Source organism: Tachypleus tridentatus, chromosome 12, assembly GCF_004210375.1.
Source record: "Tachypleus tridentatus isolate NWPU-2018 chromosome 12, ASM421037v1, whole genome shotgun sequence".
In the NCBI taxonomy this organism is placed as follows: domain Eukaryota; kingdom Metazoa; phylum Arthropoda; class Merostomata; order Xiphosura; family Limulidae; genus Tachypleus; species Tachypleus tridentatus.
Window position 1 is genome coordinate 132,496,310 of NC_134836.1, and position 16,457 is coordinate 132,512,766.

The following is a 16,457-nucleotide window of genomic DNA, read 5'->3' on the forward strand; positions in this document are numbered from 1 at the left end:
TTCCAACTGTTTAATGAAATATTAACATTATATAAGTGTTTGTAAACTTATGTTTCCAACTTTTTAATGAAATATTAACATTATATAGGTGTTTGTAAACTTATGTTTCCAACTGTTTAATGAAATATTAACATTATATAAGTGTTTGTAAACTTATGTTTCCAACTGTTTAAAAAATATTAACATTATATAAGTGTTTGTAAACTTATGTTTCCAACTGTTTAATGAAATATTAACATTATATAAGTGTTTGTAAACTTATGTTTCCAACTGTTTAAAAAATATTAACATTATATAAGTGTTTGTAAACTTATGTTTCCAACTGTTTAATGAAATATTAACATTATATAAGTGTTTGTAAACTTATGTTTCCAACTGTTTAATGAAATATTAACATTATATAAGTGTTTGTAAACTTATGTTTCCAACTGTTTAAAAAATATTAACATTATATAGGTGTTTGTAAACTTATGTTTCCAACTGTTTAATGAAATATTAACATTATATAAGTGTTTGTAAACTTATGTTTCCAACTGTTTAAAAAATATTAACATTATATAAGTGTTTGTAAACTTATGTTTCCAACAGTTTAATGAAATATTAACATTATATAGGTGTTTGTAAACTTATGTTTCCAACTGTTTAATGAAATATTAACATTATATAAGTGTTTGTAAACTTATGTTTCCAACTGTTTAATGAAATATTAACATTATATAAGTGTTTGTAAACTTATGTTTCCAACAGTTTAATGAAATATTAACATTATATAGGTGTTTGTAAACTTATGTTTCCAACAGTTTAATGAAATATTAACATTATATAAGTGTTTGTAAACTGTTTCTAACTGTTTAATAAAAGATTGATATAATTGCTTGTAAAATGAACAAACCTCAGTATTTATATCACATGATGTGAGTAAACAAACTGTTTATACAACTACACTTAAAGTAAGATGTTTATTAATAAGGTTAAGTTTTATCCACTTGCGTGTGTAAAGGGTCTTTTCTAGGTGTACATTATTCAACCAAAATGTTTATCTTTAAAACTGTAAACATGTAAATAATACCTCATATTTTTTAATATCCTGTAATCTATAAAGCAGTTGACCTTTGTCTTGATTTGGACATATTTGACCTTTGTCATATCGTTCATCTTTTCATTTCAGAGACACCAGTTTTAATTATTTCATATTTTATTATTCGCTATTAGCAATTCAGAATAGAAGAACCAGCTGTGTCCAAGTGGCTAGAGTGTTGGTCTATGAAACTAAAGATCCATGGTTCGAGTACCCTTGCCGAAAACTCGCGTTCTGAAGTGTGATAGGGTGATAGTCAAGTTACGCTTGTCGATCACATAAGAGTAGCCGAAGAATTTGCAACGGATGCTCTTAACAAGCGTGTTTATCAGTTCAAACTTAAGTGTGGTTTAGTGTTGATCGACCTTGTGTAACTTAACAAGCGTGTTTATCAGTTCAAACTTAAGTGTGGTTTAGTGTTGATCGACCTTGTGTAACTTAACAAGCGTGTTTATCAGTTCAAACTTAAGTGTGGTTTAGTGTTGATCGACCTTGTGTAACTTAACAAGCGTGTTTATCAGTTCAAACTTAAGTGTGGTTTAGTGTTGATCGACCTTGTGTAACTTAACAAACGTGTTTATCAGTTCAAACTTAAGTGTGGTTTAGTGTTGATCGACATTGTGTAACTTAACAAACGTGTTTATCAGTTCAAACTTAAGTGTGGTTTAGTGTTGATCGACCTTGTGTAACTTAACAAGCGTGTTTATCAGTTCAAACTTAAGTGTGGTTTAGTGTTGATCGACCTTGTGTAACTTAACAAACGTGTTTATCAGTTCAAACTTAAGTGTGGTTTAGTGTTGATCGACCTTGTGTAACTTAACAAACGTGTTTATCAGTTCAAACTTAAGTGTGGTTTAGTGTTGATCGACCTTGTGTAACTTAACAAACATGTTTATCAGTTCAAACTTAAGTGTGATTTAGTGTTGATCGACCTTATGTAACTTTGCACTAATAATCTAAAAATGTTAAATAAAACTGAATGAAAACCAAAAACCGAGATATACTATGTTTCATTAAAAAAGTATTTCTAAGTCTGTTAAAATTAATTGTGACAGTAAGATAGGTGAAACTTGTTTCAAACATCAGAATCACATTATGTTTCTTGGTAGAAATGAATTATTTTTTCTTTATCTGCATATAAATTAAAATTGTATTTACAACACGCAAATCTACAAACAATTCACTGTTTTTATAATCTCTCTGTCTATACAAGATGGAATGTTACATTTATCTATCAAATAACCGTAATACGATAGATTAAGGTAGATGAATAGGGTGGAAAATTAAAGCTAGGCTAAAACGTAGGTATTTATGTTTTTGTGATTTTTATGTACGTATTCATACAAACACACTAGAACAGCAGAAAAACAACAACTGAGATTTCGCTTTATCTCATGCGTTAACATGACGTTATAAACCTAACAAATTAAAGCAATCTGACACTATCTACATTACATTATTTTACACACGTACTGAACTTAGAGATGATTTAGTTCTTAACTCATTAACTTAGGGTTTACACAATGATTCGATGTGAGTGATTCCAAGTTGCTATGATTTTACTGTGTTTATGAGATATCTATCACCAAGCCCTCTCAAAGGTACTTCTACCTTCTAAGGCCCCGAGCTATAATACAAAATAAATAAAATTGGTGACAACTGAAAACAAAATAAGTTGCCTGAAAGAAAAGCGAAACATAATTTGAATATTAGATTTTTATATATTATTTGCACCTCTGAGCTTAAAGGGTGTGTCACATTTTTACTTGATCAGTAGACAAACAAAAAGCAGTCGTGAAACATAAATACAAAACAAAGTGTAACAAGTGTCTCAAATTGAGGCCACCTTGCGCTCGTGACGCGGGTGAAAAGGTTCCACCTTTAATTGGCGCTATCGATAACCTAGTGTTTGAGCAAATGCTTTGGTCTTCACTCAAGGGGTTTTTCGACGGCACACGCGTTGCATTAGCCCAAGACGCACTGCAATAATTACTAAAAAACAATTATTATTAAATAACTTATAACATATAATTATTGTAAAATATGATTAATAAACATATAATTATTAACAACATATAATTATTAACAACACATAATTATTAACAACACATAATTATTAACAACATATAATTATTAACAACACATAATTATTAACAACACATAATTATTAACAACATATAATTATTATAACATATAATTATTAACAACACATAATTATTAACAACACATAATTATTAACAACATATAATTATTATAACATATAATTATTAACAACACATAATTATTAACAACATATAATTATTATAACATATAATTATTAACAACACATAATTATTAACAACACATAATTATTAACAACATATAATTATTATAACATATAATTATTAACAACAAAGTCACAGTTTCGTCAAATTATTATCGTTTGAAATTCTACTGTTCCCTCTGTTGTTAATTTTGGGATCTCCCCCGCCCATCCCCACTGGTATACTACGTTATAAATGTTACAATCACACAAGTCTTCTGTCTTATAAATCTTACAATCACACTAGTCTTCTGTCTTATAAATCTTACAATCACACTAGTCTTCTGTATTATAAATCTTACAATCACACTAGTCTTCTGTATTATAAATCTTACAATCACATTAGTCTTCTGTCTTATAAATCTTACAATCACATTAGTCTTCTGTCTTATAAATCTTACAATCACACTAGTCTTCTGTATTATAAATCTTACAATCACACTAGTCTTCTGTATTATAAATCTTACAATCACATTAGTCTTCTGTCTTATAAATCTTACAATCACATTAGTCTTCTGTCTTATAAATCTTACAATCACACTAGTCTTCTGTCTTATAAATCTTACAATCACACTAGTCTTCTGTATTATAAATCTTACAATCACACTAGTCTTCTGTATTATAAATCTTACAATCACACAAGTCTTCTGTATTATAAATCTTACAATCACACAAGTCTTCTGTATTTTAACTCTTACAATCACACTAGTCTCCTCTATTTTAAATCTTACAATCACACTAGTCTCCTCTATTTTAAATCTTACAATCACACTAGTCTTCTGTATTTTAAATCTTACATCCCCATTGTCTAGTGTGTATTAAATCTAACAGTCCCACTGGACTACTAACTATTAAATCTATCAGTTCCACTGGTTTACTACATATTAAATCTTACAATACCACTGGTCTACTGTGATCGAAGTAAGCACTAACATTAGAATATTAGTTTATTTTTAGTTTCAGAAGATTAATACATGTAAGTAAACACTAACATTAGAATATTTGTGTTTTCTTTGTTAGTTTCAGAAGATTAATACATGTAAGTAAGCACTAACATTTGAATATTTGTTTTTTCTTTGTTAGTTTCAGAAGATTAATACATGTAAGTAAGCACTAACATTAGAATATTTGTGTTTTCTTTGTTAGTTTCAGAAGATTAATACATGTAAGTAAGCACTAACATTAGAATATTTGTGTTTTCTTTGTTAGTTTCAGAAGATTAATACATGTAAGTAGGTACTAACATCAGAATATTTGTGTTTTCTTTGTTAGTTTCAGAAGAGTAATATATGTCAGTACTAACATTAGAATATTTGTGTTTTTTGTTAGTTTCAGAAGAGTAATATATGTCAGTACTAACATTAGAATATTTGTTTTTTGTTAATTTCAGAAGAGTAATATATGTCAGTACTAACATTAGAATATTTGTGTTTTCTTTGTTAGTTTTAGAAGAGTAATATATGTCAGTACTAACATTAGAATATTTGTGTTTTCTTTGTTAGTTTCAGAAGAGTAATATATGTCAGTACTAACATTAGAATATTTGTGTTTTCTTTGTTAGTTTCAGAAGAGTAATATATGTCAGTACTAACATTAGAATATTTGTGTTTTCTTTGTTAGTTTCAGAAGAGTAATATGTGTCAGTACTAACATTAGAATATTTGTGTTTTCTTTGTTAGTTTCAGAAGATTAATATATGTCAGTACTAACATTAGAATATTTGTGTTTTTTGTTAGTTTCAGAAGAGTAATATATGTCAGTACTAACATTAGAATATTTGTTTTTTGTTAATTTCAGAAGAATAATATATGTCAGTACTAACATTAGAATATTTGTGTTTTCTTTGTTAGTTTCAGAAGAGTAATATATGTCAGTACTAACATTAGAATATTTGTGTTTTTTGTTAGTTTCAGAAGAGTAATATATGTCAGTACTAACATTAGAATATTTGTTTTTTGTTAATTTCAGAAGAGTAATATATGTCAGTACTAACATTAGAATATTTGTGTTTTCTTTGTTAGTTTTAGAAGAGTAATATATGTCAGTACTAACATTAGAATATTTGTGTTTTCTTTGTTAGTTTCAGAAGAGTAATATATGTCAGTACTAACATTAGAATATTTGTGTTTTCTTTGTTAGTTTCAGAAGAGTAATATGTGTCAGTACTAACATTAGAATATTTGTGTTTTCTTTGTTAGTTTCAGAAGATTAATATATGTCAGTACTAACATTAGAATATTTGTGTTTTTTGTTAGTTTCAGAAGAGTAATATATGTCAGTACTAACATTAGAATATTTGTTTTGTTAATTTCAGAAGAGTAATATATGTCAGTACTAACATTAGAATATTTGTGTTTTCTTTGTTAGTTTCAGAAGAGTAATATATGTCAGTACTAACATTAGAATATTTGTGTTTTCTTTGTTAGTTTCAGAAGAGTAATATGTGTCAGTACTAACATTAGAATATTTGTGTTTTCTTTGTTAGTTTCAGAAGATTAATATATGTCAGTACTAACATTAGAATATTTGTGTTTTTGTTAGTTTCAGAAGAGTAATATATGTCAGTACTAACATTAGAATATTTGTTTTTTTGTTAATTTCAGAAGAATAATATATGTCAGTACTAACATTAGAATATTTGTGTTTTCTTTGTTAGTTTCAGAAGAGTAATATATGTCAGTACTAACATTAGAATATTTGTGTTTTTGTTTAGTTTCAGAAGAGTAATATATGTCAGTACTAACATTAGAATATTTGTTTTTTGTTAATTTCAGAAGAGTAATATATGTCAGTACTAACATTAGAATATTTGTGTTTTCTTTGTTAGTTTTAGAAGAATAATATATGTCAGTACTAACATTAGAATATTTGTGTTTTCTTTGTTAGTTTCAGAAGAGTAATATATGTCAGTACTAACATTAGAATATTTGTGTTTTCTTTGTTAGTTGCAGAAGAGTAATATGTGTCAGTACTAACATTAGAATATTTGTGTTTTCTTTGTTAGTTTCAGAAGATTAATATATGTCAGTACTAACATTAGAATATTTGTGTTTTTTGTTAGTTTCAGAAGAGTAATATATGTCAGTACTAACATTAGAATATTTGTGTTTTCTTTGTTAGTTTCAGAAGAGTAATATGTGTCAGTACTAACATTAGAATATTTGTGTTTTCTTTGTTAGTTTCAGAAGATTAATATATGTCAGTACTAACATTAGAATATTTGTGTTTTTTGTTAGTTTCAGAAGAGTAATATATGTCAGTACTAACATTAGAATATTTGTTTTTTGTTAATTTCAGAAGAGTAATATATGTCAGTACTAACATTAGAATATTTGTGTTTTCTTTGTTAGTTTCAGAAGAGTAATATATGTCAGTACTAACATTAGAATATTTGTGTTTTCTTTGTTAGTTTCAGAAGAGTAATATGTGTCAGTACTAACATTAGAATATTTGTGTTTTCTTTGTTAGTTTCAGAAGATTAATATATGTCAGTACTAACATTAGAATATTTGTGTTTTTTGTTAGTTTCAGAAGAGTAATATATGTCAGTACTAACATTAGAATATTTGTTTTTTGTTAATTTCAGAAGAATAATATATGTCAGTACTAACATTAGAATATTTGTGTTTTCTTTGTTAGTTTCAGAAGAGTAATATATGTCAGTACTAACATTAGAATATTTGTGTTTTTGTTAGTTTCAGAAGAGTAATATATGTCAGTACTAACATTAGAATATTTGTTTTTGTTAATTTCAGAAGAGTAATATATGTCAGTACTAACATTAGAATATTTGTGTTTTCTTTGTTAGTTTTAGAAGAATAATATATGTCAGTACTAACATTAGAATATTTGTGTTTTCTTTGTTAGTTTCAGAAGAGTAATATATGTCAGTACTAACATTAGAATATTTGTGTTTTCTTTGTTAGTTTCAGAAGAGTAATATGTGTCAGTACTAACATTAGAATATTTGTGTTTTCTTTGTTAGTTTCAGAAGATTAATATATGTCAGTACTAACATTAGAATATTTGTGTTTTTGTTAGTTTCAGAAGAGTAATATATGTCAGTACTAACATTAGAATATTTGTTTTTTGTTAATTTCAGAAGAGTAATATATGTCAGTACTAACATTAGAATATTTGTGTTTTCTTTGTTAGTTTCAGAAGAGTAATATATGTCAATACTAACATTAGAATATTTGTGTTTTCTTTGTTAGTTTCAGAAGAGTAATATGTGTCAGTACTAACATTAGAATATTTGTGTTTTCTTTGTTAGTTTCAGAAGATTAATATATGTCAGTACTAACATTAGAATATTTGTGTTTTTTGTTAGTTTCAGAAGAGTAATATATGTCAGTACTAACATTAGAATATTTGTTTTTTGTTAATTTCAGAAGAATAATATATGTCAGTACTAACATTAGAATATTTGTGTTTTCTTTGTTAGTTTTAGAAGAGTAATATATGTCAGTACTAACATTAGAATATTTGTGTTTTCTTTGTTAGTTTTAGAAGAGTAATATATGTCAGTACTAACATTAGAATATTTGTGTTTTCTTTGTTAGTTTCAGAAGATTAATATATGTCAGTAATAAGATTAGAATATTTGTGGTTTTTGTTAGTTTAAGATGAGTAATATATGTCAGTACTAACATTAGAATATTTGTTTTTTGTTAATTTCAGAAGAATAATATATGTCAGTACTAACATTAGAATATTTGTGTTTTCTTTGTTAGTTTTAGAAGAGTAATATATGTCAGTACTAACATTAGAATATTTGTGTTTTCTTTGTTAGTTTTAGAAGAGTAATATATGTCAGTACTAACATTAGAATATTTGTGTTTTCTTTGTTAGTTTCAGAAGATTAATATATGTCAGTAATAAGATTAGAATATTTGTGGTTTTTGTTAGTTTCAGAAGATTAATATATGTCAGTACTAACATTAGAATATTTGTGTTTTCTTTGTTAGTTTCAGAAGATTAATATATGTCAGTACTAACATTAGAATATTTGTGTTTTTTGTTAGTTTCAGAAGAGTAATATATGTCAGTACTAACATTAGAATATTTGTTTTTTGTTAATTTCAGAAGAATAATATATGTCAGTACTAACATTAGAATATTTGTGTTTTCTTTGTTAGTTTCAGAAGAGTAATATATGTCAGTACTAACATTAGAATATTTGTGTTTTTTGTTAGTTTCAGAAGAGTAATATATGTCAGTACTAACATTAGAATATTTGTTTTTTGTTAATTTCAGAAGAGTAATATATGTCAGTACTAACATTAGAATATTTGTGTTTTCTTTGTTAGTTTTAGAAGAATAATATATGTCAGTACTAACATTAGAATATTTGTGTTTTCTTTGTTAGTTTCAGAAGAGTAATATATGTCAGTACTAACATTAGAATATTTGTGTTTTCTTTGTTAGTTTCAGAAGAGTAATATGTGTCAGTACTAACATTAGAATATATGTGTTTTCTTTGTTAGTTTCAGAAGATTAATATATGTCAGTAATAAGATTAGAATATTTGTGGTTTTTGTTAGTTTCAGAAGATTAATATATGTCAGTACTAACATTAGAATATTTGTGTTTTCGTAATATATGTCAGTACTAATATTAGAATATTTGTGGTTTTTGTTAGTTTCAGAAGAGTAATATATGTCAGTACTTACATTAGAATATTTGTGGTTTTTGTTAGTTTTAGAAAAGTAATATATGTCAGTACTAACATTAGAATATTTGTGTTTTCTTTGTTAGTTTCAGAAGATTAATACATGTAAGTAGGTACTAACATTAGAATATTTGTGTTTTCTTTGTTAGTTTCAGAAGATTAATACATGTAAGTAGGTACTAACATTAGAATATTTGTGGTTTTTGTTAGTTTTAGAAGAGTGATATATGTCAGTACTTACATTAGAATATTTGTGGTTTTTGTTAGTTTCAGAAGAGTAATATATGTCAGTACTTACATTAGAATATTTGTGGTTTTTGTTAGTTTCAGAAGAGTAATATATGTCTGTTCTTACAATAGAATATTTGTGGTTTTTGTTAGTTTTAGAAAAGTAATATATGTCAGTACTAACATTAGAATATTTGTGTTTTCTTTGTTAGTTTCAGAAGATTAATACATGTAAGTAGGTACTAACATTAGAATATTTGTGGTTTTTGTTAGTTTTAGAAGAGTAATATATGTCAGTACTAACATTAGAATATTTGTGTTTTCTTTGTTAGTTTCAGAAGATTAATACATGTAAGTAGGTACTAACATTAGAATATTTGTGTTTTCTTTGTTAGTTTTAGAAGAGTGATATATGTCAGTACTTACATTAGAATATTTGTGGTTTTTGTTAGTTTCAGAAGAGTAATATATGTCAGTACTAACATTAGAATATTTGTGGTTTTTGTTAGTTTTAGAAGAGTAATATATGTCAGTACTAACATTAGAATATTTGTGTTTTCTTTGTTAGTTTCAGAAGAGTAATATATGTCAGTACTAACATTAGAATATTTGTGTTTTCTTTGTTAGTTTCAGAAGAGTAATATATGTCAGTACTAACATTAGAATATTTGTGGTTTTTGTTAGTTTTAGAAGAGTAATATATGTCAGTACTAACATTAGAATATTTGTGTTTTCTTTGTTAGTTTCAATACATTATTTATGAAGGTATTTTGAGTTACGTTATTTAGTTTCGTCGTTAATTTAATAAAGTTATTATCATTAGACGAAGAATTTTGATTGTGTTTCTTTAGTTTCAGAATCTCAGAAGTAATTCTGAAGTTTTATAATACTCAAAACTTATTTTTGATATCTGTAGAACAGACAGTTCACTGTGTAGCTTTATGGTGAAGTCGGAACAGAATCATTAGCTTGTAGATAAAACCATTATATGTAGAATTTTCGTGTTTCTCTTCTCTAGCTTTAGTTACAAGAAATTATAAACATAACAAGGTTGTGTTTTGTTATATTGTTTGACTAGGTTACAACCTTTCTTTCAGATTATTTCCAGAACATGTTCTCTGACACACAAGGAAAACTAAAGTTTTATTATTGTTGTAGTATATTTCGTGGTGATGTCATAAACATGAAAGTTTTACCATACTTTATTGTTATTTTATTTATAGAATGTTCGCGAATTTTCTTTTCTTGGCTAACTACTCACACCTGTCGCTACTTCTGAAATAATAAACAAAAGAAAAAAACTGACCACTAAGTTTTTGGCTACACTGGTCTGATTGAAGAGTGGGTTTGACTGTTACTTTCATAGAACATATGACATCCAAGGACCTAAAGTGCTGAGCGCGTTTTGCTCCAACAGGACGCGAAATCAGAACCTTCGGATTCACAGTTGTACTTTGGATACTCTGGACAAACTTTATGTTGAAATGTAATATAAAGTTTCTGAATAACAACTCGAAGACAGTTTGTTTTTAAATCAGGTTTAAATAACCTGCACGTTAATCTAATATAAATATATAATTTGATATGGCAGACGTTTCACAATTAACAACTCCTGTACTAGTATAATAAATTCAGAAACTCTGAGTAACATCATCTGTTAAGACATTTATATCTCGTCCAGTGACGTTCTTTTGACCACACTTTACACGATAACGAACCCTTTGTGTGCGTTTTGTTATCGGAGTATATTCATCGAAATGACCTTCAAGAGAGGCTTAGTTTCACGACATCAGAGATACTTTACTTACAACTCTAATTATAAGAAACTCCCACGTTTCAGCTAACAAAATAATAAACTTCATACATGCCAAGTAAGAGAAACCAACTTAACGTGTTTTCCTTCTTCAATTTTATGACTCTCAGAAGTAATGAATATGATACTTAACGTGGAAGCCAATTAAAATATTTATTATAGCCTCAACTAATTGTTCATTAACTGATTACTGTCCCATCCTACTCTGGTGGCTCAATAGTAAGGACGAGGACTTATAACGCTAAATCTTCCTACCCTGATGGCTCAACAGTAAGGACGAGGACTTATAACGCTAAATCTTCCTACTCTGGTGGCTCAACAGTGAGGACGAGGACTTATAACGCTAAATCTTCCTACCCTGATGGCTCAACAGTAAGGACGAGGACTTATAACGCTAAACCTTCCTACTCTGGTGGCTCAATAGTAAGGACGAGGACTTATAACGCTAAATCTTCCTACCCTGATGGCTCAACAGTAAGGACGAGGACTTATAACGCTAAATCTTCCTACTCTGGTGGCTCAACAGTGAGGACGAGGACTTATAACGCTAAACCTCCCTACCCTGGTGGCTCAACAGTAAGAACGAGGACTTATAACGCTAAACCTCTCTACCCTTGTGGCTCAACAGTAAGGACAAGGACTTATAACGCTAAACCTCCCTACCCTGGTGGCTCAACAGTAAGGACGAGGACTTATAACGCTAAACCTCCCTACCCTGGTGGCTCAACAGTAAGGAGGAGGACTTATAACGCTAAATCTTCCTACCCTGATGGCTCAACAGTAAGAACGAGGACTTATAACGCTAAATCTTCCTACTCTGGTGGCTCAACAGTAAGGACAAGGACTTATAACGCTAAACCTCCCTACCCTGGTGGCTCAACAGTAAGAACGAGGACTTATAACGCTAAACCTCTTTACCCTGGTGGCTCAACAGTAAGGACAAGGACTTATAACGCTAAACCTCCCTACCCTGGTGGCTCAACAGTGGGACGAGGACTTATAACGCTAAACCTCCCTACCCTGGTGGCTCAACAGTAAGGAGGAGGACTTATAACGCTAAACCTCCCTACCCTGGTGACTCAACAGTAAGGACGAGGACTTATAACGCTAAATCTTCCTACCCTGGTGACTCAACAGTAAGGACGAGGACTTATAACGCTAAACCTTCCTACTCTGGTGGCTCAACAGTAAGGACGAGGACTTATAACGCTAAACCTCCCTACGCTGGTTGCTCAACAGTAAGGACGAGGACTTATAACGCTAAACCTCCCTACGCTGGTGGCTCAACAGTAAGGACGAGGACTTATAACGCTAAATCTTCCTACTCTGGTGGCTCAACAGTAAGGACGAGGACTTATAACGCTAAATCTTCCTACTCTGGTGGCTCAACAGTAAGGACGAGGACTTATAACGCTAAATCTTCCTACTCTGGTGGCTCAACAGTAAGGACGAGGACTTATAACGCCAAACCTCCTTACTCTGATGGCTCAACAGTAAGGACATGGACTTATAACGCTAAACCTTCCTACTCTGGTGGCTCAACAGTAAGGACGAGGACTTATAACGCTAAATCTTCCTACTCTGGTGGCTCAACAGTAAGGACGAGGACTTATAACGCTAAAATCAGGGGTTCGTAGCTGCGAGGGGCAGAAAATAAATGACCTATTATGCAGCTTTTGCTTTAAAAAAAAAATAAAGTCATAAAGTAAGTTACTGTCTTATGTCCCAAACATGGCAAAAAAGGTTTTAATGTTCTGATAGTAAACAAACTCTTATTTCAAGTTCCATCTTACAGATACGTTATGAAAAGACTTTTTGAAGAAAAAAACAACAGTAAAACCTGTCTGATGTGTAAAAAGAGAAGGAATATTCTTAACTTTTCGTTAAGACTAATTTAGGACTTGTACACGAAACTTGTACATCCAAACATTTATGTTTGTGTCCTTTAAAGTATACGATAAACCTTAAAACTCTAAGTAACGTGGAGACCCGGTAAGGCCAGGTGGGTTAAGGCGTTCGATTCTTAATTTGAAGGTCGCGAGTTCGAATCCCCATCGCACCAAACATGTTCGCCCTTTCAGCTGTGGGGGCGTTATAATTTGACGGTCAATCCCACTATTCGTTGGTAAAAGAGTATCCCAAGAGTTGGCGGTGGGTGGTGATGATTAGTTGTCTTTCCTGTAGTCTTACACTGCAAAATTAGGGACGGCTAGCTTTGCGCGAAATTTAAAAAAAAACTAAGTAACGCGAATATCTCCTAAAATACGTCTACTTTTATGTAATCCAACCCATGAATTTCACCTATTTCATCTTTCATGCAGAGGGAGTAAACTTTTCCATCGCGCAGATCAAAGATACTGCTTTTTAAAACATAGATTTTAAATGGTAACACATGATGTTATGACAAATTAAATTGAATATGGTGATGGTAAGACATAGATATATGTCTTGTTTTTGGATTTCGCGCAAAGCTACACAAAGGCTATCTGCGCTAGCCGTCCCTAATTTAGCAGTATAAGATTAGAAGTAAGGCATCTAGTCATCACCACCCACCGCCAACTCTTGAGCTACTCTTTTAACCAACGAATAGTGGGATTGACCATCACATAATAATGCTCCCACGGCTGAAAAGACGAGTATGGTTGGTGTGACGGGGATACAAACCCGCGACCCTCAGATTATGAGTCGAAAGCCCTAACCTCGTGGCCATGCCGGGCCGCTTTATTATTGATTCACATATAATTGGATAATGATTCTAAAGCGGTTAAGCAGAAATTATTCCGATAGAAGACCCTTAGTTTCAGAACTTCACTTACTAATCGAAGGAAACATTTTGGAGTACAATTACATATTGTTCTCACTAATTACCAAAGATAACTCTAAATAACGCTAGCCGTACCTAATTTAGCAGTGTAAGACTAGAGGGAAGACAGCTAGTCATTACCACTCACTGCCAGCTTTTGGCATAGCCTTTTACCAGTGAATAGCGCGATTGCCTATGAGATATAACGTCCCCACAGCTGAAACGGCTAGCATGTTTGGCGTGATTTGGATTCGAACCCACGACCCTAACCACCTCGCTATATATACGTCTTCACACCTAGTAACTGTAGCTTTATATCTTAGTGTTATGTTGTAATTAACACGTGTTTCCTTATTTATTATCAATAATTAATTTGTTTGGATTCATTACAAATTGTCCTCCAGTGGAACAGCGGTAAGTCTGTGGACTTACAACACTAAAACATGTCACACAGTTCTATTGGCTGCTAACCCACAAAACACAATGTAACGTGTCACACAATTCTACTGACCGCAAACCCAATTAAATTCGGGAAAAAAGTCCCAAGAAAAACTGGAATAATGAGTAATATTAAATAGGTCAGTTTAAACTTGTAAATAACACCAGTGTTATGTTTGACTTAACTTAAACTTATAAATAACACCAGTGTTATGTTTGACTTAATTTAAACTTATAAATAACACCAGTGTTATGTTTGACTCAATTTAAACTTATAAATAACACCAGTGTTATGTTTGACTCAATTTAATCTTATAAATAACACCAGTGTTATGTTTGACGAAATTTAATCTTATAACACCAGTGTTATGTTTGACTTAGTTGGGTGATAATAAAAGACACGTGTTTTCTTCAAACTACTAAACACCAGTAGGAATGATCTTTATTGAAATACATGTAAGAAGTAACATAATACGTACTGTTAATGCACTTAACAATGTTACCTTCTGTAACAACTGATGGAAGTTAACGTAAAACCAAACTGCAAACGCATTTATCTGACAGTTTGTTTATTTTAGAATTTCGCACAAAGCTAGATGAAGGATATTTATGCAAGCCGTTACTAGTTTATCAATGTAAGACCAGAAGGAAAGCAGATAGTCGTCACCACCCACGGCCAACTCTTGGGCTACTCTTTTACTAATGAATAGCGCGATTGCCCATGACATATAACGTCCCCACAGCTGAAACGGCGAGCTGGTTTGGTGTGATGGAGATCCGAATCTCCGACCATCAGATAAAGGTAATTCGGGAATATATAACATTTCCGTGAATTATTTAGCGAAACTTTTTGCATCACTTATATGTTAATTATAAAGTTGAAATAATGGTATATACCTGTCAGGATATGATCACGTGTTTTCAAAATTTCAAACCTCGTGTGCATTGAATAAACTGGGCTCATTTTTAACACGAAAATTTCACCAACTATTTCTTAGCGCCATCTATCAGTATCTTTCTTATTCAAATTATTGTTAGCTGGTTGTTAATGGTGAATACGAAATAAATAATATTCGTCGTATAACAATTGAACATTAAATTAATTTTGTTCTAAGTGGGTTAGCTTTAAAGGCTTACTGACATTAAAAACCGGATTCCGACACTCCTGGTTGGTACAGCACAGGTAGTCCAATACACAGCTTTCTGATTAACAACAAACATACAAGTATATTAAAATGTAAAAAAATAATTAATTTATTTCAGCATATTTACTAAATGTGTTGTTTAGAAAACCGAAAACAATACAAAACAAACGTGTCAGCTCCGTGGTTTAAAACAGAAGTGACACTGCGATAAAGAAACTGACACTTTTTACACACCAGTTCTCTCCCTTTGATATCTTCATCCATATGTAATTACATATTGTAATTCAATATACATCTCTGTTGTTTCTGTATGTTCATTTCTCTGTTTCGATTCAGTTTTTCTAGTATATGCCTTCTCTTCTTCTTTTACTTTTGGACTTTTTACTTCTCGGGTTTCTATCATATCGTACTATTGTGTTCAGAGAAACATTTATAAAATGCAGTAATACCACTACATGTAAACCCCCTCGATACGATATGGCACATCTTCCTGTGAATTAGCCTGAAAACTCCGTTAAAAAACAAATACATTGCTATAAGACACATATCTCTTCAGATTATTTTTTATGTATTATTTTAAAACAACACTGCCGAGAAAATATTTAAAAGGATATATTATTTCATATTACATAATATATAAAAAATGCATTGCACTTATCGAACAGTACTGTATAACTTGTTTGTTTGAAGTTAAACGCAAAGCTACACAGTGGATTATGGATGCTGTGCTCACCACGGGTATCGAAACTCGGTTTTAATATTATAAGCCTTCAGACTTACCGCTGCGTCTCTGAAGGGGGCAATAGAGAGACAGTACTTATATATATATATAATGCCTTCAGATGGTTGTGTATTTGAACACTTTTAAAACACAAACCAGTTCGACATCTTCATGTATGAAATTGAACATAGGAAGACATTGTAGCAGACATTATAACAGAGCATGTGACATTGACCAAAAGGATTCTGAGTAACCAAT